This window comes from Anabrus simplex, chromosome X (genome assembly GCF_040414725.1).
Source record: "Anabrus simplex isolate iqAnaSimp1 chromosome X, ASM4041472v1, whole genome shotgun sequence".
Taxonomy (NCBI): domain Eukaryota; kingdom Metazoa; phylum Arthropoda; class Insecta; order Orthoptera; family Tettigoniidae; genus Anabrus; species Anabrus simplex.
Genome location: NC_090279.1, coordinates 134,370,790 through 134,393,615, shown reverse-complemented (window position 1 = coordinate 134,393,615; position 22,826 = coordinate 134,370,790). Strand labels below are relative to the sequence as shown.

At 42.4% G+C, this 22,826-nt stretch overlaps 1 pseudogene; it reads right to left on the bottom strand.

The window, feature by feature from the left end:
• Positions 1-16,172: 16,172 nt before the first annotated feature.
• LOC136886899 (5.8S ribosomal RNA) lies at positions 16,173-16,327 on the bottom strand (annotated as a pseudogene).
• Between the last annotated feature and the right edge of the window lie 6,499 nt (positions 16,328-22,826).

Here is a 22,826-nt window from a genome sequence, read left to right as displayed (position 1 = left end):
ATTATTATTATTATTATTATTATTATTATTATTATTGACTACTCGCCAATAATGTCTGCCTAGAAAATACTTCTCATCGTTTATAACTATGGATCTCAACAGTTGTATAATGTCCTAATTATGATGATTTTCAAAATTGGCTTTAAGTCGCACCTATACAGATATGTCTTATGGCGACGATGGGACAGAAAAGGTGTAGAAGTGAGAAGGAAGCGTTCGTGACCTAAATGAGGTTCAACTCCAGCATTTTCCTGATGTGAAAATGGGAAACCACGGAGAACCATCTTCAGGGCTGTCGACAGTGGAGTTCGAACCCAGTATCTCCCCACTGAAAGTTCACAATTTCGCGCCCCTAACCGCACGACCAACGTATTCCAAGCTCTAATGCCGGGTTGAGTACCTCGGACGATAGAGCGCTGGTATTCTGATCCCATCTTGGCAGGTTCGATGGAGGCTCAATTCTGGGGTATTTGAAGGTGCTGAAATACGCCAGTTTCGTGTCTGTAGATTTACTTGCATTAAAAAAAGTCCTGCGGTACAACATTCCAGCACCTCGGCGTCTCCAAAACCCGCCAAAGTAGTTATTGGGACGTAAAAATTACATTATTATTTCGTGCTTGCAAACGAAAAGCATATGTGTAATGGTAAAATAAAGCAAAATAAAAGTGGCCACTCTGAGTTGCTCAGACGTTTAAAGCACTGGTTTCTTGTTTCCAACTTAGCAGGCTCGATCTTGGGTCCGTCCGATGGCATTCGAAGGTGCTCGTCAGCCTCGTGTCGGTAGATTTACTGGCACGTAAAAATAACTCCTGCGGGACTAAATTACAGCGCCTCCAGAAACAGTATGAGTAGTTAGTGGGACGTAAAGCAAATAACATTACCGGTATTATTATTATTATTATTATTATTATTATTATTATTATTATTATTATTATTATTATTATTATTATTATTATTATTATTATTATTATTCACTTGTTCATACTTTCGTCTTATTCCTCTTTTTACTCTCCTTTTAAGTCGTATACTTGTTATTCATATTTGATGTTTTGTTATTAATATTATTGTTATTTTTATAAAATTATTATTTTTATTATTTAGTTTATTTCGTTTATTTATAACATCTCTTTAGCTTCATGTGACACAATACTTTTTCCGTCTTTAATTCACCTTTTGTGTCGTGTCCCGGTGTACTTCTGTCCTGTGCTTCAAGACCGTTCTGCAAGATCTGTGTTTGTTTCCCCAGCCCGGGTGTGTTTCGTTTCTCATGTGACAGAGTTACATCTTACGTTCTGTTACATGTTTAAGTTTGGCCTTGTGATATATCGCCTTTAATCTGCTCTGCAGCCTTTAAAAGTTTAGCATGGTCAATGACCTCAGTGCTTGTTTTGCTCACATATCTGGACTAAGAACTCGTCTCACTCGGCACAGCAAGTTCAAGGCCAACCACTTCTATCTGTTTGTTTGTTTATTTATTTACCCAGGTATGTATGTCAACATTGTACTATGTCAACATCGTACCATGAAAACGTACTCAATAAACGGGGTGTTTGGGGGGTCTCTGTCCTGGGTGGTGTGTTCTGCGGGCCTCCTCTGGGGTCCGTGTTGTTGCTGCGGTTATCTCTCTGCGCGTTCAGGTATTTACTAACATGTTCAATTCAATTTATTGTATGTACAAGACATACGTCCAAATTGAATTATTTCATCCTCACAACTCTACTTCCTTACTCCATGGCCCAAGAGCTACACGTAAAGCTGACGGCCCACCCACCCCTCTACGAGTGTGGGAATGAAATAACTAATTTGATTGAATTGTTTTCATATTTCAGTAGTGATGAATATAAAACAAGCATTTTTTTAATTTTTATACGTGTTAATCATGATGATTGCTGTTTTAAGGTCATCGGCCCTTAAAAACGCAAAGTGTCTTCTGTTTTAACTCGTAGTGAATAAGAAACAAAATATAAATTTCTCGAACACACGTAAAGAATCAAAAAACCGAGCTCGATAGCTGCAGTCACTTAAGTGCGACCAGTATCCAGTATTCGGGAGATAGTAGGTTCGAACCCCACTGTCGGCAGCCCTGAATATGGTTTTCCGTGGATTCCTATTTTCACACCAGGCAAATGGTGGGGCTGTACCTTAATTAAGGCATGGCCGCTTCCTTCCCACACCTAGCCCTTTCCTGTCCCATCGTCGCCATAAGACGTATCTGTGTCGGTGCGACGTAAAGCAAGTAGCAAAACAAAACAAAACAAAAAAACACATGCAGTGTAGGATTGAGCAACTGCCGAAATGCGTTCAAGGTCAATGTCTAGCGTTTTAACAAGCACGTGTTCCGCACTCGCGCACTGAAACTCTCGATTTATAATTTTTGTTACCCGTACATCAATTTCCCTGCTCGGATTTATGAGAATATCGACCTATCGAGACTCAAAATACTAAGGCGATACTGTACTGTACTCCCAAGCCATTACGTTGCAGAAATGGCGTAACATCTGACATACCAAAGTAAAACTCGTAGCAATTGTTCAAAGTGATCACCCTGGGCTTCCCTGCAGGCTTCACTTCTCCGAATCCAGTTGCGACGCATTCGAGCCAAGACACCAGGGTTGTGTCCAACTCGTTGGCTGAACGGTCAGCGTACTGGCCTTCCGTTCAGAGGGTCCCGGGTTCGATTCCCGGCCGGTTCGGGGGTTTTAACCTTAACTGGTTAATTCCAATGGCACGGGGGCTGAGTGTATGTGTTGTCTTCATCATCATTTCATCCTCATCACGACGCGCAGGTCGCCTACGAGAGTCAAATGGAAAGACCTGCACCTGGCGAGCCGAACTCGTCCTGGAATATCCCGGCACTAAAAGCCATACGACATTTCATTTCATTTCACCAGGGTTGTTCAGAATATCCTCTGCTGCTTAAACAATACGTTCACGGAAGTCGTCCGAAGTGGTTACTTCAGTTCGATATACTTTGTGTTTCATGTTCCCCCAGACACAAAAGTCCATCGGAATAAGGTCTGGAGATCTGGCTGGCCAGTTGATAGTTCCACATCGTCCTGTCCACCGTTGAAGAAATGTCTGCACCATCGTGTAAAATCCACGTGGTTCTGCGTAGTCGAAGCTCAAGTAACGTACTGTATCTACAGGAGCAAGGTAACATTAATAAAAAGATGATTAGTCCACGTAACCGACTTCCTACTACACCCATCCAGGTATTAATTCATAACCGGTGCTGGAAATTGCCTTCTCCTACTGAACGGGGACGTTCCACAGCCCATGAGTGGGATATAGTGGGTTAGAACTCCTCTGTCGGCAGCCCTAAAGACGGTTTTCCGTGGTTTGCCATGTTCACACCAGGCAAATGCTGGTGCTGTTCCTTAATTAAGGCCACGGTTGCTTCTTCACGAGGGCCGATGACCTTCGATGTTAGGCCCCTTTAAACAACAAGCAGCATCAAGCAAGCTTCTTCACGATCCTAGCCCTTTCCTGTCCCGTCGTCGCCGTAATATCTATCTGTGTCGTGGGGACGTATATCAACTCGTAAGAAAATGGTAATCAGCTGTCAAAGACACTGCACCCGTTGAATATGGTCAGGATGCACTCGTTCTTCATGCAGTGCCCTACGTATGGTCCAAGTTGGTACACCAACGGCACGTGTTATACTACGCGTACGGCGCCCGGGATCATCGTTTACTATTGTTAGGATGCCCGGCTCCATGGCAAAACGGTTAGCGTGCTGGCCTTTGGTTACAGGGGTCCCGGGTTCGATTCCCGGCAGGGTCGGTATTTGAACCATCATGGTTATTTTCCCTGGCATGGGGCTGGGTGTATGTGTTGTCTTCATCCTCATTTGATTATCATCAAGATGCGCAGGTCACCTACGGGAGTCAAACCAAAAGACATGCACCTAGCGAGCCGGACCCGTCCTGGGATCTCCCGGCACTAATATCCATACGCCATTTCATTTCCATTGTCAGGATGTCTTCTTCCGCGTCTAGAATTACACGTGGCCGTTTAGGCCATCGCTTCTGAGAGCGTGATGTAACACAACCTGCATCGCGAATACGCTGCAGTACAGCAAGTATCGTTGCTGGATTCGGCACCCGTCTGTTGGAAAGCCTTTTCCGATTTTCCGATAGATTCATTGAGGGCGACCCGTGTTCTGTTCTGCCACACGATACACTAGCAGCATAGCATGGTATTCGTGGTATTCATACACTGGCATTATTCAAATACTACTACTACGAAGTAACTCGCGTACTAGTACGGACGATAATTCGCCTCTCTGACAGCTGTTATTCAGGTCAAGGTCAGACAGACAGCTCATACCTCTAGTCCGGTGGTTTCATGTAAGGGCGGGAACCCGTCCCACCACACCCCCGTCGCTAGAAACAGCAGACGACCGACCGGCCCGTGACAGGTCTAGTGAATTTGTCAAACTGCTTACGTGAAATATTCTCCTACAGTGTGATTTCAATACCATGGATTCTTAGGAGACCAACTCGCCGTATGCAGAAACACCCCGTGTTGACGTGTACGTAAATAAAGTTTCTTACGTCAACGAAAGAATGCGTGGGATAGGATTTCCAAGTGAGTAGTATCAGAACTGAATTGTCAAAGCACATCGAACGTTTTGCTTCATATCAATAAGGGACATGTTATAAAAATAAATAAATTAAACGTACTTCCTTTTCGTGCTTCCAAACGAAAAGAACTTGTTTAATGGTAAATTAAAGCATTCTGCTTTTGCAGTGCCTATTAAACGTATCAAAATAAACGTTGCCAGGTTGAGTGGCTCAGACGGTTCAAGCTCTGGTTTCATGAACTTAGCAGGCTCGATCCTGGCTCAGTCCGCTGGTATTTGAAGGTGCTCAAATACCTCCGCTTCTGATCGGTAGAATTACAGGCACGTTAAAGAATACCCGTGGGCAAAATTCCGAAACCGCGCGTCTCCATTGGCACGTTTTTATTATTATTATTATTGTTATTGTTATTATTATTATTATTATTATTATTATTATTATTATTATTATTATTATTATTATTATTATTATTATTATTATTATTGAGCGAGTTGGCCGTGTGATTAGGAGCACGCGGCTGTCAGCTTGCATTCGTCGTAAAGCCACCTACCAATATTATAATAAAAACTGTGTTAGTCCATTATTACTAACTGTTACGAAAATAAAAGTTAAACGCCCCACTCAAACTTCGTAGCTGGTAATCTGTCAGAAAACACTAAAGAAAATAGTGAACTTTCAACAAGTCCGAATTATTATTAATCTTATAATTGCGGACATGTCTCCGGAATTACCGAAACATGTACTTACAAATTGTTTTACGTCGCACCGACACAAGTAGGTCTTACGGCGACGATGGGAGAGAAAAGGGATACAAGTGGGAAGGAAGCGTTCGAGGCCTTAATAAAGGTACAGTCCCAGTATTTCCCTGATGTGAAAATGGGAAATTACGGAAAACCATCTTCCCGGCTGCCGACAGCGGAGTTCGAATCCACTATCACCAAAATGCAAGCTCACAGCTGCGCGCCCCTAACCACACGACCAACTTATTCCAACCTCTAATGCCGGACTGAGTAGCTCGGACGATAGAGCGCTGGTTTTCTGATCCCACCTTGGCAGGTTCGATGGCGGCTCAGTTCGGTGGTATTTGAAGGTGCTCAAATAAGCCAGTCTCGTGTCTGTAGATTTACTTGCATTAAAAAACACTGCGGTAAAAAATTCTGGCATTTCAGCGTCTCCGAAAACCGTGAAAATTAGTTAGTGGAACGTAAAGACATTATTATTATTAGTAGTAGTAATATTATTATGATTACGGAAGTTCTAATTAAACGGGTCCATTACAGTCATCACTTTACCTATCGGCACTTACTGTCCAGTAATAAGCCGTCTGTCCGCCTCTGTGGTATAGTGGTTAGTGTGATTAGCTGCCACCCCCCGAAGGCCCGGGTTCGATTTCGAGCTCTGACACGAAATTTGAAAAGGGGTACGAAAGTTGGAGCGGGGCCCATTATGCCTCGGGAGGTCAAATGAGTAGAAGTGGTTCGATTCGCACCTCAGCCATCCTGAAAGTGGTTTCCCGTAGTTTTCCACTTCTCCAGGTAAATGCTGCGATGGTACCTAGCTTAAGGCCACGGCCGCTTCCTTCCCTCTTCCTTTTCTATCCCTTCCCATCCCCCGCAAGGCCCCTGTTCATCCTAGCAGGTGGGGCCGCTTGGGTGATGTACTGGTCATTCTCCCTAGTTGTATCTCCGACCCAATGTCTCACGCTCGAGGACACTGCCCTTGAGGCGGTAGAGGTGGGATCCCTTGCTGAGTGCCAGCGAAAACCAACCCTGGAGGGTAAAAATATTAGGAAAAAGAAGAATAAGCCTTATATTGCAAATGCCCGGCGGCAATTCCATAGTACCGGTAGCTCTTTTTCCTTCGAGCAATGTTCACGATGGATGAAACTACGGTTTTTGAAATTTGTCTCATTAATAACAATTTCACTGAATACTTATAGCCTTTTCTTTCAGTGTCCACCGTCCTTTCATTGACCTGAAAAGTTTATGAATAAGCATGGACAACTCGCATTGTCTATTGTCAGAAGTTCATCGTAGACTGTCGTAATAACAGCACAGAAATGTTGCGCCCATTTTTCATTACTTATTAACTATTTCCTTTAATTTTGTCAGCTTGGATCACTGAGTAATGCCAATGACGTCTTATAAACCACACACAACTACACAACACTTGATTCGCATGCATGTGCTGGTACGGATCTTCGACGTCACTGCAAGAATTCCGTGTACTTTTCAAACAGACTACCCTAGACCGGTTTTCGAGTACGGCAAGTGGCCAGGCACGTGAGTCAACCTCTCCTACTTGCCAAGCCTTTAGGGGAAGTGCACAACAACATGTGTTGGCCTGCGATATGAAACAGGTTCAACAAGCCCTATACTCTGCTACTGTACTTCCACTACGCGTGGACAGAATGACGTAACCGGCGCATCCTGCTACGGCCGTTCAAAACACATTAGGTCCTGAAATATTTGGCTCTGTTATGGGCAAACTAATAGGACAAGGTAAAAAGGACATAGCATATATTGTGAGATGTATTTTTCTTTGCCGACTAGCTTCATATTTGCACGTATACCCCTAACACCCTGTATAGGGCAGAGGGCAGTCCATTGTCTACGTAGCTTAGTCCATTGTATATCATAGATTTTAGATGCTTCTGTAGGATTCAGTCGGCCAGATCTTATCTACTACTTCCCACTTTGATCTTACCTCAGGCACTATGTTATACCGATTCTCATTTCAGCATTCTACAAATATCACGCGGCAACTTATATGATTTCTTTTAAAATGTCTAAGAGAATTGCCGTGTCAATTTGGTACTGAATTACATAAGAAGAGGTTTTACGATTCATAAAATTTCCTAATTGCTGACTTGTGGAAAGACACATATTTCTGATCTTACCAATTAGTGATGAGTTTACCTGCCATTTGTGGAGAGACACATCGCCCTGAGCTAAATAATTAGTGATGCGGTTTCCTTCCTCTTGTAGAGTGTCATATGGCCCTGAGCTGACCACTTTGTGCAACTCCTCCATGGTTTTCATATTTATAGACATGATCAGGGTGAAAATAACAATTATTATGGTCGTCTGCCATCTGCGACTGATGTAAGCAGAAATATGAATTGCAAAATTCCATTCAGGCTCTATTTCACTTACGAACTCCCCACTTGTTGGTACTAGTAAAATTTTACCTGATATTCAATCTATCACTGCCGATTAACACTGATAATCCTGAAATTTTTATGTTGTTATATATTTTTATTTATAATGCATTTATAGGAGTTACTTAAACATGAAATCCAGAAGCGTTCTGTCCTTCAAATACTGTTTTGCAAAAATAATGCTTTTTTGATATAGGACAAAGGCTTTAGGGGAGAGAATTGGGACATAGGAAATTAAATGACAGGATGTGTAAAATGTCCATTGTATCCCATTTTTATATCAGAATATTCATCAGTCTGCTTCTTGTTATTCTGCTTCTATAGTATTAGTCCTGCCTGGTCCATTGTTGTGGTTCATTGTCTCCAGTTAGTCCAGTCTCGGGCCATGTCTGTATGTAGTCTCACAACTTTCAGATCGTTGTGCACTTTATCTGTCTTATGCTCTCTTGTTCGTCCCTTGCGCCTCTTTTCACCGACTATCTGTGTATACGCTGACTGTCCCAATATATTGTCCTCTGCAAGCGACACATGCCCAAACCAGTGCACACGCCTTTACTCAATTTTCTTCCGGATCAGTGCAATACCAAAATATTTTCTAAGAACATCATTTGAAATGTGATCCAGTCTAGTTATGCCAGCCTTCCACCTAAGCACCATCGTATCCATGATGCTTAGTTGGCATTGTACCTCCTCTTTAGCTGGCCAGCATTCATTGCTGTAGAAAACCACGCAATGAATAACAGTTCGGTAGATCTTAGATTTCAGATGGTCCTTCACCTGAGCGTCGCAAGGGCGCACGTTGTCATTCTCAGATTCAGCCAGGCTTTGTATATCCGTAAGTTGACCTTTTAAGTAAAGTCGGCCTTCATCAGAGATTGTGGAACCAAGACACTCGTGCTATACATTCACTGTCAACATGCATTGCTCCAACTTCTCGACGATGTAATGTCAGGTATTCTGTCTTCTTTTTGTTGAGGCGTGGGGCATATTGCTTAAGTCGATTGTTCCAATCTTCTTTTCGGCGCCTATTGTCTGCAGCCAGAATTATATCATTAGCATAGAGAAATGTCCATGGTATTGGACTGTGCAAGTCTGATGTAATGGTGTCAGTCACAAGAATGAACAGCAGTGGTGATAAGGCACGGCCTTGGTGGAATTCTGCAGTTATGCGGAAGTCATCAGACGCTACTGTGGCAGCTTGAACATAACTCCTTGGTTCTTTGCAGAGCAATTATACCCTCTCAGCAAGGTGGTCTGGAATTCCATGTTCTTATAGCGCTGACTGATATGCTTATGAGGTACCGGATGGAAGTTCTTCTCAGAGTAAAGAAAGTAATGATGAAGCCTCTTATTCTTTTCACACTGTCTCTCAAGTAATAGCCCTGCAGCGTGGGCTGCTTCTGTTGCGCAACAATTTTACACAAATACAGTGTGGCTTGTTGTATGTTGGGCTTAATTGCTAATCCTCTTGTGGAAGATTTGTTCGAAATCTGTCATTGCGTGGTTCAGAAGCATGATTGGCGGTAATTAGAAATCGGCAGGGCATCCCTTATTTTTGAATGGATACTCCGTCACCAATTTGTTGGTTTGGACCTTCTTTGATTTTCTGGTTGAAAAGCTTGCTTTAGCCACACTGCTACATCCCCCCATTGAGAGAAACAAAACTCTGTCGGAAGATAATCAGGACTGATGGCTTTCCCTGGTTTCATTTCCGTCAGCATAGCCTGGACTTCGGTGACGTCAAATTCCTACATTGGACCTTCAACAGCGGAGCTGATTGGGATTGGCAGATACGGAGATTCCTAGATTGAAAATTTGATGAAGTAGTTCCGCCAGTGTACTCGCGCTTCCCGCCAGTCAGGTAGCAAATCGTCTGTTTCCTCATTGATGCTTTAAAAACGTTGGACTTCTTCCGTTTTGCAATGCGTCGATTTGACTAGCCGGTAAATATTCCGGTCGTTTACGTGTATGTCATGTTTCACATATAGACCTGCTTACCGGTTTGCTTTGGGACAGCAACGGCCTCCTTCAGTTTACTAGTGGCTGCTTTGTAGGCATTCCAAGGAGCATGAAACCTGTGGTACAGCTGTTTCTCCAAACTTACTGCACACATAACATCGTCATTTCGAAGCCACGTTTCATAGTTAATCCTTCGATGTTGTTGCCCTGACTGAGTTCTTTCAAGATTAGAGCGTGCGCCTTCCGACTCACTTCAGCTATGGTGATTTGTGGTACTGTAACATTTGCAACAACGTTGGCCTCCTCCTTCAGGTGCCATGCTTTGAACCCTTTTGGTCCATTTCCTGTGAAGTATTGGGCTCTTGATGACTTTATCTGCAGCTTACAGATGACTGGTCGATGTTGCATCGCAGCGGTTTCGTAAGGAACAACTGTTGTCCCCAGAACATCTTTGAGATTCCTTCGTCTCACAACGATGTTGTCGGTGTGAGTTGGATGGGAGCCACTCTAGTATGTGATTAGATGAATATCATGCTTTTTGAACCGTGTGCTCGCGTTGATCAGTTTCTGCATAATCGGGAATGTGTTGCCATCGTCGATTTTCTGTCCATATTCATAAACGCCATGGACTGTGTGTTCGACACTTCCTTTCAGATCACGGGCAACGATGAGATTGTCTGTGGTCTTCTTGTCAGGCAGTGCCTGGAAGGCATGTTTGGTTTCAGTGCCCAGGCCAGTGTTTGGAGCATTCCACTGAAAAATTAGAATTTCCTTGTCTCTCCAAAGTGGACAGGTTACGTCAAGCGATTTTCATACTTTTGTACCTCTGAGACTGGACCGTAAAATTTTGCTGATAAAACAGTGCCAACACCATTAGTGGTTCTTCGGCTTCCGTTGTACATAAGTTAGTAGCCGCTCCCTTTTTCGCGTGACTTTTCTCCACTCCATCTTTATTCCTGCAACTTACAGATACCTATATGCCTCCTCTCCAGTGCTGTGGGTAATTTGCTACTTCATCCAGAAATAGTTCAGTGAGGGGATACAGAATTGGGGTACTCGCTTGCTTAGCCGTCAAGCCCGTGCGACGGCAGTCCCTTGCATACTGTTCAGTGTGACTGGGCCCTGCGAATGCGCGTCCCTTGCAGAGGACATCTTAGCCTTGGTTCCGATTCCATGAGACATATTTCTGTAATCATGTGTGTGGTGTTATTTTATGGCTGGCTTGTCTTGAGGCATTTCAGAGCTCATGACAGCCGGGAGTTACGCCGCTCCGGACATGGGAACAGACGCCTTTTGCAGCTGCTCCTGTAGAGATGAAACGCTACGCTCCTTTCTGAATTATCTTCCAGAAAGATAGAGTACCTCTTCTGCGAACTGCTCCGTACTGAACGTCTCCATCTCTGCCAAAGTTGTCATTAAGATCTTGTGCGTTTTTGGTCCGCGAGAGCTATTCAATTTCGCTCAAGTCTGCCGGCAGGCAAGGTCGGAACCTATATCCTTCACCTGGGACGCGCCACGTGTTACAGCAATGTAGCTGGTTCGTGCATCATATTTGTCAATAAAAATTATATGCCGTTTTACTGAACAACTAATTATGAACCTGATAAATCACTAGTCACAAAAATCACATAATCTGGTAAAGAAGAATGGCCACAGACTTTTGCACATTTTGCTTGGCGTGATATGCCACAAAACGTATGACGTACAATCAGTTGTCGTATTTCCTGCCCCTGTTGTCAACATCAATATATTGTGTGATGATCATGAGGTCTATGCTGTCGTATCTGGAATCAATGTCGCCCTTTTATTTATCCTCTTATTTTCTCTTAAGAGTGCAGTAAGAACATGTGGTCGAGCCTCCCATTACTTTGCTTGGGAAGAAGTCATGCATTCGACTCGGCCGTGTGAATTCAGTGAATACAATATGAATTAGGAAGTTCCAGTTCATGTTACGATGTATCCTGCTCTGCGTGACTGATATTTCCCATGTGCCTGATCTCACCTTTAAGCAAGAATTATTATTTCTCGCTCTTCTTTCCTAGAATATGTAGATCCACTTGCGGTGGGGAGACAGGCACAGACTTGGATGCTGTCTGACTGTGTTTTCAATCCACTAAAAGTAATCAGGTTGTCAGTCAACTTTTGAAATAAAAGGCTTCTCATTCGTTCCTTTACATAGTAGCGATATCCACTAGGGTGCAACTCATCGCCCTGTCATCTCGAAATTTGGCTCAAGTCTTGATTTTCTTGCTCCTTCTTACCGTAGTGTTAGGGCAAAACTTGTGTGAATATTCAAATACATGATAGCTTGCATTTGGGTACAATTCAGGATATCAGAACATTGTACAAAGGGCACTAGGATAGTTTTACAATATGCAAAAAACGGTTGGCCGGTCACCCCTGTTACGGTGAGAGATGAAAAGAGGGGTGAAATCCGGTCTAGAAGAGAGCAAGGTGCGACCTTCACACCAGTTATTACCAAGCAGTGGAATTGAAAGCAAGTTAAGATGTCAGTGTGGCCTAAATGTGAATATCGCGCAATTATCCGCTACAGATTTGCTCGTGGATTAACTGTAGACCAGTGCCTGGAGGAAGTGACTCCTGTGCTGGGGAAGGACTGTCCTCATCGGACAACAATTTTACGCTGGAACAAACAGTTCCAGAGGGGAAATTCTGGGGTTGAAGACGATCCTCGTTCTGGGCGACCGTCTGAATCAGTGACCGAGCAAAACATTGAAGCTGTGAGGAAAATGTTGCATCAAGAGAGGCGGTTGTTATAGGCAGGTAGAAGAGTCCCTCCACATCCCTGCACCTGCGTTTCATTCAATTCTATACGACCATCTCTGTTAGAGAGGTTTGTTCCCTTTGGCTGCCCCATTCACTTTCAGAGGAACAAAGGGCACATCGAATGAAACGGTGCCGAAAAATGCTAAAAGTTTGAAAATGGGACTTCGCTTAACGCCAGTAGCATCGTTACAGGTGACGAAACTTGGTTTTATTATTTCGATGTCCCAACAAAATCTCAGAAAGTGCTGTTTGAAGATGAGGGCACTCGTGTGACTGTGCGAAAGTCAAGGTCGGTGAAGAAAAGGATGATTGCAGTATTATTCATTAAACGGGGCATCCTGACTCGGGATGTGCTAGAAACACAAAGGAAAAATACCACGAAGTGGCACAGTGAGACTTGTCTGCTTCAGGTCCTCCAGGCTCTCAAGCAGCTCTGTCCAAGGTGACGCATCAACACTTGGCTCTTGCATCACGACAATGCTCCAGCAAATCATGTTAATGTAACTGTGGATTTTCTTGCCATATCAGGGTTGACTGGGCTTGATCACCCTCCATACAGTCCTGATCTTGCCCATGTGACTTCGCGCTCTTCCCAGAAGTGAAGATGAAGCTGAGAAGGCGGCGTTTTGCATCTGACGTGGAGCTTCTAGCACCACTGGATGAAGAGTGTCAAAATGTAACCGAAAAACATGACAGAGTTGGTTCAGTGACTGGTTTCGACAAGTTATTGAGTGTGGTGGAAATTATTTTGAAGAAGTCCAAAGCGTTCACTCACATTGCAAAACTTTCCTAGTGCTCTTTGTAATAAAACACTAAAATAAAAGTCATACTGTTTGTTGCATTCATAATGTCTATGACAGCAGTATCTGGGTGAGAAAAAAAGTGGCAGTGTTAGGGTACGAGCAGTCATCTGCTTGTTTTATTTCAGCCTTTCCGGGATTTCCTTAGGATTGGTGGTTTCCATGTTGCATATGGCCTCTGTTAAAACAGCAATTAAGAGGTAGGCTAATGTAATAAAAAGTAGTACGTATGAACTTCCTTGTATGAACCGACTGTCCTATATGTAGGTTGGCTCTGCTTGATTGCTCATCAATGCTACCTAATTAGAAATAACCACACTGTGACATAATAGAATGCTACACTGATATGATAACAATGTACAAATACAATATGTGTGTTTGCATGACAGTAAATAACATTCATAAAACATTAGCCATGATTCAGTAGATCTAGCTGACTGTCGGCAAACAATTTTCTCAACTTTACTAATATCTACATCACTGCGAATCTAACAAACAACCTTAACAGAGCTTTTACTAAAAAATGTACTTGCATGCCACAAAGTGCAGTGTGGTTGAACAAGATAAAAACTCCAAACCATGTGCCATCATTTATGTTGAACAGAAAATACAGATATCAATAGCTAAATGTGCGCCGGATTAAAGGGCTTGTATTTCTCCTTTTAGGCTGGACCACTTCTCATGGATTTTTTAAATGAGGTCTGTTATCTCGTTCATTCCAAAATAGTCACAAGTTTTTTGCTCGTGATATCGTGATTCGAGAGAAAAGACGCAACACATCCTCGTAACAAGTAACAACAACAACAACAACAACAACACTCTGAGTTTAACCTCAAATGACGTTTACCCTCAGGAATGTGATGTTCATGAGTAGCAAGCTCTCTGCATGGGGTATCAGTGAGTGGAATGTTCATTAGGAATTCCTTTATGTGATAGGTGGCTATTGAACTATTGTTCATATGGTGTTAATTTTTCACTGTAGATCGAGACCTGAGGTAAGCTATGCAGATCATCAACCTCCGGATGGCGGAGCACCTTGTTTTTGGTGTAATGTGTGTAGTGATGTCCTGGTCGGGAAGTTCGGCCTCTTACGACATCTGAAGAGACACAACGATGATCGTCCCTTCAAGTGCGGTCACTGCGGAAAGCTGTTCGATAGCGGAAGCAGCTTGTTGGGACACCTGAGGATCCACCCGCTCCTAGAGTGCGGATTTTGCCATAAATGCTTTACAAAGAGGAACATGCTGACAGACCACATGCTGTTACATACAATTGGGATTGCGAATGAATGCTCAGTATGTCATAAAAGATTCAAGAATTGGTGGAACTTGACGAGCCACATGCGTTCTCACGTGCTACATTGGTGCAATATCTGTCGCAAATCCTTCAGCAGGAACAGCAGGCTAGCAATTCACATGCGGCTTCACACAGGCGACAAGCCGTATTGGTGCAATGTCTGTGGCAAATCCTTAATATCTAAAGGCAAACTAGCAGGACATATGAGTACTCACACAGGTGACAAGCAATACAGTTGCAGTATCTGCGATAAGACCTTCATGCATAGACTTACATTGTCGAAGCACATGCTGTCTCACACAGAAAGGAGCCAAAATTGTTGCAAGGTCTGTGGCATGTTTTTCAACAGTACATCTCAACTAGCACTACACGTGCGGACTCACAAAGGCAATAAGCCGTACTATTGCGACGTCTGTGGCAAATCCTTCATATCTAAAAGCATCCTAAGAGGACATATAATGACTCACACAGACGACAAGCCTCACTGTTGTAGTGTCTGTGGCAAGTCTTATACGAACAAAGGCAACCTGACAGAACATATGCGGATTCATACAGGAGTAAAGCCATACTGTTGCAGTATCTGCAGTAAGCTCTTCACCCATAGAAGTACATTGTCGAATCACATGGTGACTCACACAGACGAGAGGCCACATTTATGCAAGGTCTGTGGCAAGTCTTACAAGAGTAAACCTCATTTAGTATTACACGTGCGGTCTCACAGAAGTACAATGTCTAATCATTTGCTGGCTCAGACAGACGTACAGCCACACTGGTGCAATGTCTGTGACAAGTCTTTCAAAAGTAAATCTAATTTACTACGACACGTGCGGACTCACAGAAGTAGTATGTCTAATCTTTTGCTGGCTCAGACGGACGTACAGCCACACTGTTGCAATGTCTGTGACAAGTCTTTCAAAAGTAAATCTTATTTAGTACTACACGTGCGGACCCACACGGGCGTCAAGCCCTACTCCTGCGATGTCTGTGGCAAATCCTGCACGCAGAAAGGCAACCTAGCATATCATATGCGGACTCACACAAACGAGTAGCCATACTGCTCCAGTATCTGTGGCAAGTCATTCAGCAGTAAATGACACGTGCGGACACGCACGAGTGATAAGCCGAACTGAAGCAATGTCCGTGGCAAATCCAGCCGGAAAGACAACCTAGTAGGGAATTTGCAGACTGACACGTTCTTATAGCAACACTGGTGCAGTATGTCTCCGGGAGAATTGTACTCTCGCAACACGTGGCCGCACACAGACGAGAAGCCATACCGCAAATGTCCGTGGCAAATTTTTCAGCCAAAAAATCTATCATAGAGCTCGCACCCGAATGCACAAGTGTGTTAAGACACGCGAGTGTTCGGTATTGCGTTAAAATATTCAAAGGATCATGTACTCGTAACATTATTATTTAATCTTGTGCGGCTTCATTTCGGCGTGAAGTGACGCTGGTGCGCCGTCTCGCCGGTGTGCACCAACAGCGTGCGAACGATTTGCCACAAAACACGGAGCAGTGCGGCAACTCTCCAGTGTGGCTCAGGTCCCACACTTCGTACGCAATGCCGCGTTCAGTTTTAGCAACCGACCCTAGGCCAGGCGTGGTCAGGGAATGGAATCTATGGACCGCAATGTGCGTTCGAAATGTCCTTGTTCATGTATCCTGCAGTTCACATGTCGACGCGCGATTCTTTGCGTTCTTCATCGACTCACGATCCAAGTGAATCACTGTTCAGGGTTGTTTTTTTCCTTTTTCGATCGTTCTCTCCACGGTGAGTGGAGGGGAAACAACCAATTTAATGGGTTTCTCGTCACAGAGCTAAGAAGGATTCGAGCAAGGGCGTTGCGTTCATTTAAATCCTGCCCGCCGGGCCCAAGCCGCACATGTGAACAGTTGTTATTCGTATTTTACTTTACATCCCACTAACTACTGCAAGAGAGTGTGATGTTCCGCACGACCTTCTCCAATTCTGTAGATGTAATCAGGAACATGCGATCGCACACAGCAGAGAAAAGAAAAAGTTCTTCAGCCAGAACGGCACTTATAGGCACACTCATAGTGTACGCCGGAGAGGGGTTCGTCCCTTTGTGCCATTTTCTCTTAGATCTTCTGGTAACATAATGCCAGATCCGTGTGCGGAAGGATCAAAGGACATTTCGTGAGTTATCTCCTCATCAATCACAGACATGACACCATGGACGACGCTTTTTCTGTTTTCGGACTTCAGTAGAAGTGTGCTCATTAACACTCATTGAAGAACCGTCCAGGTGCAAGAATAAGAAGTAAGCCGTATGAACACAGAAGAATCATATGGCAGAGACAGGTAGTAAAAGACTAGAAGCGCAGGAAATAATACTCAAACGTTTGAATAAATATTTCAAGGGAATAAGTAAGTGCCAAATGAAGTCATAATAGGGTATCCAATTGAAGAAATTGTTGCTGAAAACTAAGCACACCTTTGCTCCCCTTCCTACATGTAACTGGCATGTTCTTTTAATTATGAGTCGACCTGTAGCTCAAAACTGTACCTGTTCCCGCAACTCTTGAACAACAATATTGTGTCTGTCAACCTGTTCTGAATGAAAATTGAAAGTTCCCTTCAGTGACCGTAGCTGTTAATCAAGATCACGTACTTCTGGAGGAGGTGTGTGTAAGTAAGGGTTCGTATGCGAGAGTTGCAGTATACTCGTCCGTAGGTTTCTCCATCTTTAGCGAGTGGCAGAGAATTGGCCACTCGCTTTTCTCTACTGGAACCTCAAATAGGTCACTAAACATCACTTATATCTCAGAGTGGCATGTGTTGAAGGGACATAGTGAATACTGAACCCTCTACGCCATGTCAAACTGATATTTGCCTGTTTGAGGCCTTCAGCATGAATAGTCGACTCTTGTGTATCAGGAGATGTTAATGGCTCTTCGTCACTTCCAGACATTACAATCTGGTGCTTACTTAAATTCAATGCTTACATTATCTGACTATGTTTGTTCAAGCAAAAACAATGAAATATGACGACGGGCATGTTTATAAATATGGCCTAAACAGTGGTATGCGGTCAGTAACATTAATATAACGCTGCGGCTGGACGATTTCAGGATGTAATTACTGTAATATCCACCACAAAAAAGCTTGAAGGGCTATTTATAGAAAACCACTTTGTGATTAACTAGAAAACAACATCTTGAGATTTAATCTACTTAGCTCCATAAACAACTGTGCATTATGCTTCCTGTTTCACAGTCATCTAAATATCAGGAAGTGATCGCCAGACGTTTTTAATTGAGGCTGTCCACTATATGACCATCAGCATAGGATGAATTACCTGGACCCTCAATTGAATCTGAGTAACCTCCAATTTACAACATTCAGCTATCATGGTCATCCAATAAAATTAATGTGTGTTGTTGCTATTTTGCTTACGTCGCACCAACACAGATAGGTGTTATGGCGACGATGGGACAGGAAAGGCCTACGAATGGGAAGGAAGCGGCCGTGGGAAACGTGCCTGATGAACAAAGTGGTTAATAACATGGAAGATTGTTCTGTTAAAATAACTCCATGTGTTCCAAGGAGAAGTCGGAAACAGAAAGCGTATCCTACAACCAGAAACATGAGATAGAAAAGAGGATAAGTTATGTATGTTCAGATATTTAGCTATGACATTTTATACTCTATGTTAGTACTGCTTTGAGTCAAATCTACAATGTGAAACCACCATTCTGACAATCATGTTTATTATTGTTACAGATATTCTGCAAAGTCATTGCCGCTTTATCCAACTTGCAATCAAGCTGGGAAGCCACGTCATGCATTTCAGTGTATGCGCCTGACTTTGCACGATATCAAACATTTCCATGAATCATTCTATTCTACACCTGAAAATAGGTTCAGGATAGTTTCATTTTTTTGCTAGGGGCTTTAAGTCGCGCCAACACAGATAGGTCTTATGGCGACAATGGGATAGGAAAGACCTAGGAGTTGGAAGGAAGCGGCCGTGGCCGTAATTAAGGTACAGCCCCAGCATTTGCCTGGTGTGAAAATGGGAAACCACAGAAAACCATTTTTAGGGCTGCCGATGGTGGGATTCTAACATACTATCTTCCGGATGCAAGCTCACAGCCGCGCGCCTCTACGTGCACGGCCAACTTGCCCGGTGATAGTTTCATACTGAAACACATTGTGCCAATAACACCCAAATGTGTTTCGATTGTCAAGATCTATTTGGTGAACCATAACTAATTCTATTAAACATTATTATTGAGCTTACATTTTTAAAAAGCTTTTTATTATTGAAATACGTCATTGTTAATGCCAAATACGTGATTGCAGAGACGTAACTTCTCATTCATCTACATGACAGAATTTTGAATTGATGATTACTACCATGTTCCAACCAAAATCCTCCAAGTCCAAAATAAAATCCACATTTACATCGAAAATAATAGGTATACGTTTATTTTTCTTTGCTCATATTATTCCAGTGCCACTTGCCCAATGCACACATGATAACTACAAATTGTAAAGCAGAGTCAGGTTTTTCTCTCTTTCTGAAAATGTTGTCAGTGTGGGCTTGGCGGCTTTTGCGTATTATGTCATCATATCAAGAAGTGGAAATCCTAAATATCTAAGGGCATCCTTTTGACACCAGAATAATTATTTAAATGCTCAGTGGGAGTATGAACTATTACTGTGTTAAGGAAACTGGAATACAAAGTAAAATGTTCGGAACTGTTTCTAAGAATCCACTATATAATTTTCGTACGCAATAGAATTGGAATACAAATAACTCCCCGCTTATTTTAATGACACTAATATTGTAATTGGACCTTCTATTTCCGAACAAGGTCCGCCTCATATAAATGAGAACACCTGTTATCTCGTCAAACAGGTTTATACCTGACGCTCCCCACTGGCTTACAAGTGAGCAAAAACATATCGCTACGGGCAGCCTTTTACTATAGCACAAATCTACATTGAAATCCTTGTATTATCATAAAATTTATCAGTTAACCTTATTGCCTTCACGAATGAACTCAAGTCTAATGGGATCTGTGGAATATGACATGCATTTCACTGGTATTAATGGAGGTATTAGGTGAACAACGGATCCCTCTGGATGTAGAACCATGTTCAATGTACAAACCATGGACCTTATCATATTTCAAAGCATTACGTCCTGACGAATTTCCCTCGGGCCTTTTTACAAAGAAACCTCGGCATTACCTACACTGTTATCTCTTGGAAATCTACTAGGAACATGTCTCACTGAGTCATATGGTTTCATAATTACATGGACAAATAGAACATATCTACCACCGACAGTTATGGACAGTTACGAAGTGTGCGTGTGTGTGTGTGTGTGTGTTAGGTAGGATTCAGGACGCCTCATTCGTCGGCAGGCAGTACATCAGCCAGGTAAGGGCCTCCTAAATTCTCTTTCTGTAGCTACCTTCGCAGACTTCTCCGAGGGGAAGGTCCGAATTTTTTAACCATGTAACAAGATTTTCTAAAATGTAAATTTTCATTCGGCTAATGTAAATTTCATAAAGTCTTTAACTGTAAATCGTGGATAGAGAGTGAGTCCCCCTCTCGAGTACCCCTTCATCTTGGTTTGAGGTGACTACGATTTTGTAACTGTTTTCTTCCTGTAATGTATTAAATTTATTTCCATGTGAGTTACTTCAGTAGCTTGGGACTAGTCCCAGTTTCGTCGTGCCCAGAGCCCGTTAGGGTGTTAATGTTTCATTATCTAAGAGCGCAAGTGTACGCCTACGTTCAGTTTGTGTCAGGCCCTTTATTTAACCTGTTCTTTATCGGCAAAGACCCAGTAGGTTGGGTACTATATACCCCTGTGTAAAACTATTTTCATTTGTAATCCGTGCCTGGTGAGGCCAGAGAGTGTAAGATTATAATGTGATGTTGCCTTGAGTGGGCTGTAAGAAATCGAGAGCATGTAAGCTCTTTTCAGAGTTTTGTAATAGTGAAGGGTGCCTCTGGAATGCTAGATATTGTAATTTTTGGAGCAAGTGCTCTTGAATTAGGGGATTTCTGCCCTTGACTAAATTATTCCTCATTTTGTAAATTTCGTTAACTTGAGCTTGTAGCTCAGAAATTATAAATCGAGGGCTTGAAGCCCAAAATTGTTGAATTCCCTTGTACCTGGGATATCACTGTTATTGTCACCCAGTGAAAATTTGTTAAGTTTGTTGTTTTGAAGAAATACAACCTTCAGTTCAAGTTTTATATTAATTGTGATATTGTAGATAGACCCATTCACTCCAGCACCTTCTTTCACCTCTCTGCGATCCACCTAACCTCGGTAACAATTACAGTTGTTGACGTTTACAAATTACAAGTTGATCAAACTTTCCAGTTTGCATACACAACAGATTCTATGTATGTGGATATGAAATCTTGCATTTTAATGTTCTTAAAATTCTTCTATATTTCACAGCACTACTGCAAACATATACCTTATTACGTCTCAACAAATTCATTGAGAAATGCACTAAATTGAACATCCCGTCCGGGGGAAAAATAAATGACAGCATTTCTGTTATAATAATGTGACACTTCTAACACAAGCAAGCATCGTAAATTTCGCCTCGTGTCTTCTCAGCACAAAAATTTAGTTTACTGTGATAAATTTTCACTAAAATAATACAAGGTAAAATCAGCCATACACTTAGAAAAATACACCGGACTACGTTGTAGAAGTTACTGGAATACACAGACCGTATTTAACTCTTATCAACTCCCATTTTCTGCTCATCGTCTTTCTCTGTAAGTATGGGTTTACTGGTTTATTTTACGCAAGTTTGCATAATAATATTTTGCATTTTGATTCTTTTATTTTTATTACTGACTTAATTCTATGAATCAGAAAGACAACACAAAATATATACCCTTGCAGTTTTCTCCACACGTTAATAATATGCGTACAGGAAACTCACCGAAACTAGAATCTTCACCGTCCAAAAGTCAAGGGCATACGTTTAGTGGTTGAACAACCTGAGTGCTATTCAACATCCAGATCCTCTCCTGTGGTGACACTGAAACTCTCACGGTAGAGCTCAATTAACAAGCCACCAGGTACTGTATTTAGATTTGTGTAGCCTTCCAGCATCAATATGTGAAGTTTGTGGTTGGTGATTTCAACAGTCATAATGCAACATGGGGCTACCCAGGTAGCGACAAAAGCGGAGATGCTGGGTTAGAATGAGCAGATTCGTGTGATCTAATTCTACTGCATAACAAACTTCCAGCATCATTCAACAGTGCAAGATGAAGACTTAGATATAATCCAAATATCAACTTACATTATCTGAGACATATGTCAGTTATCAGCAAAATCAGTGGGTCAAGCAATCCCTCAGAGTCCTATATTATGCTAGATATATGCTGCAATCTGACCGCAGACAGTTCCTTTACATACATCTTCATTACAGACTGTTATGCCTTTCAGCGTTTAGTCTGCGACCCTCTTTGAATTTACAAACCGCCTCCACAATCCTCTATTTGCAGCTAGTTCTGTGGCCTCGTCTTCTATACATCTTATCTCTAAATCGTTAGAATATGAGTTCCTCTTCGAAGAAGATATCATTTTAAGAATGCTGATTGGGAGAAATGTACCATTTCACTGCAGGGAAACATTCCGAATACAGTGTTTTTTCCTTAATCATATGATGATTTTGTAAATATCATCAAGCATTGTTCTCGTATCTCAATTCCCTGAGGCTGCACAATATATACAGAAACTAGGGAAATACTGAGAAACTATCGTGATCTCTTAGACAACGGTCCTTTGAGCTCCGATTCCGTCCAAGCTGGAGAAGATCTCTTAAAAACGATATCTAATAACGGGAGCGATGGAGGAGACTGATCTAAGGAAGAGTAGCCAGAAATTTTGCAGGTCTCTTAAGCGTCTGAGTTGTTACCCAACAGCTAGAGATGGTCATGCGAATGTAACAGCTAAACAGATTGCCCGCCAGCTCGTGGAAAATGGTAAACCTTGTTACATTTGGGGTTGTTCTAGCAATATGTGGTGACCGTATGTTAGGCGAAGGCTACTGTTCAGTGACAGAGTACAGGTTTAATATTAATGTCAATAATAATAATAATAATAATAATAATAATAATAACTAAACACTTTTGTGCGCAGTGGAATATAGCCCAGAGGGATCCGAGACTTGAAGAAGAAACATTTTTTGTTAGAACGAAATGCACTCTACATTCGGTTT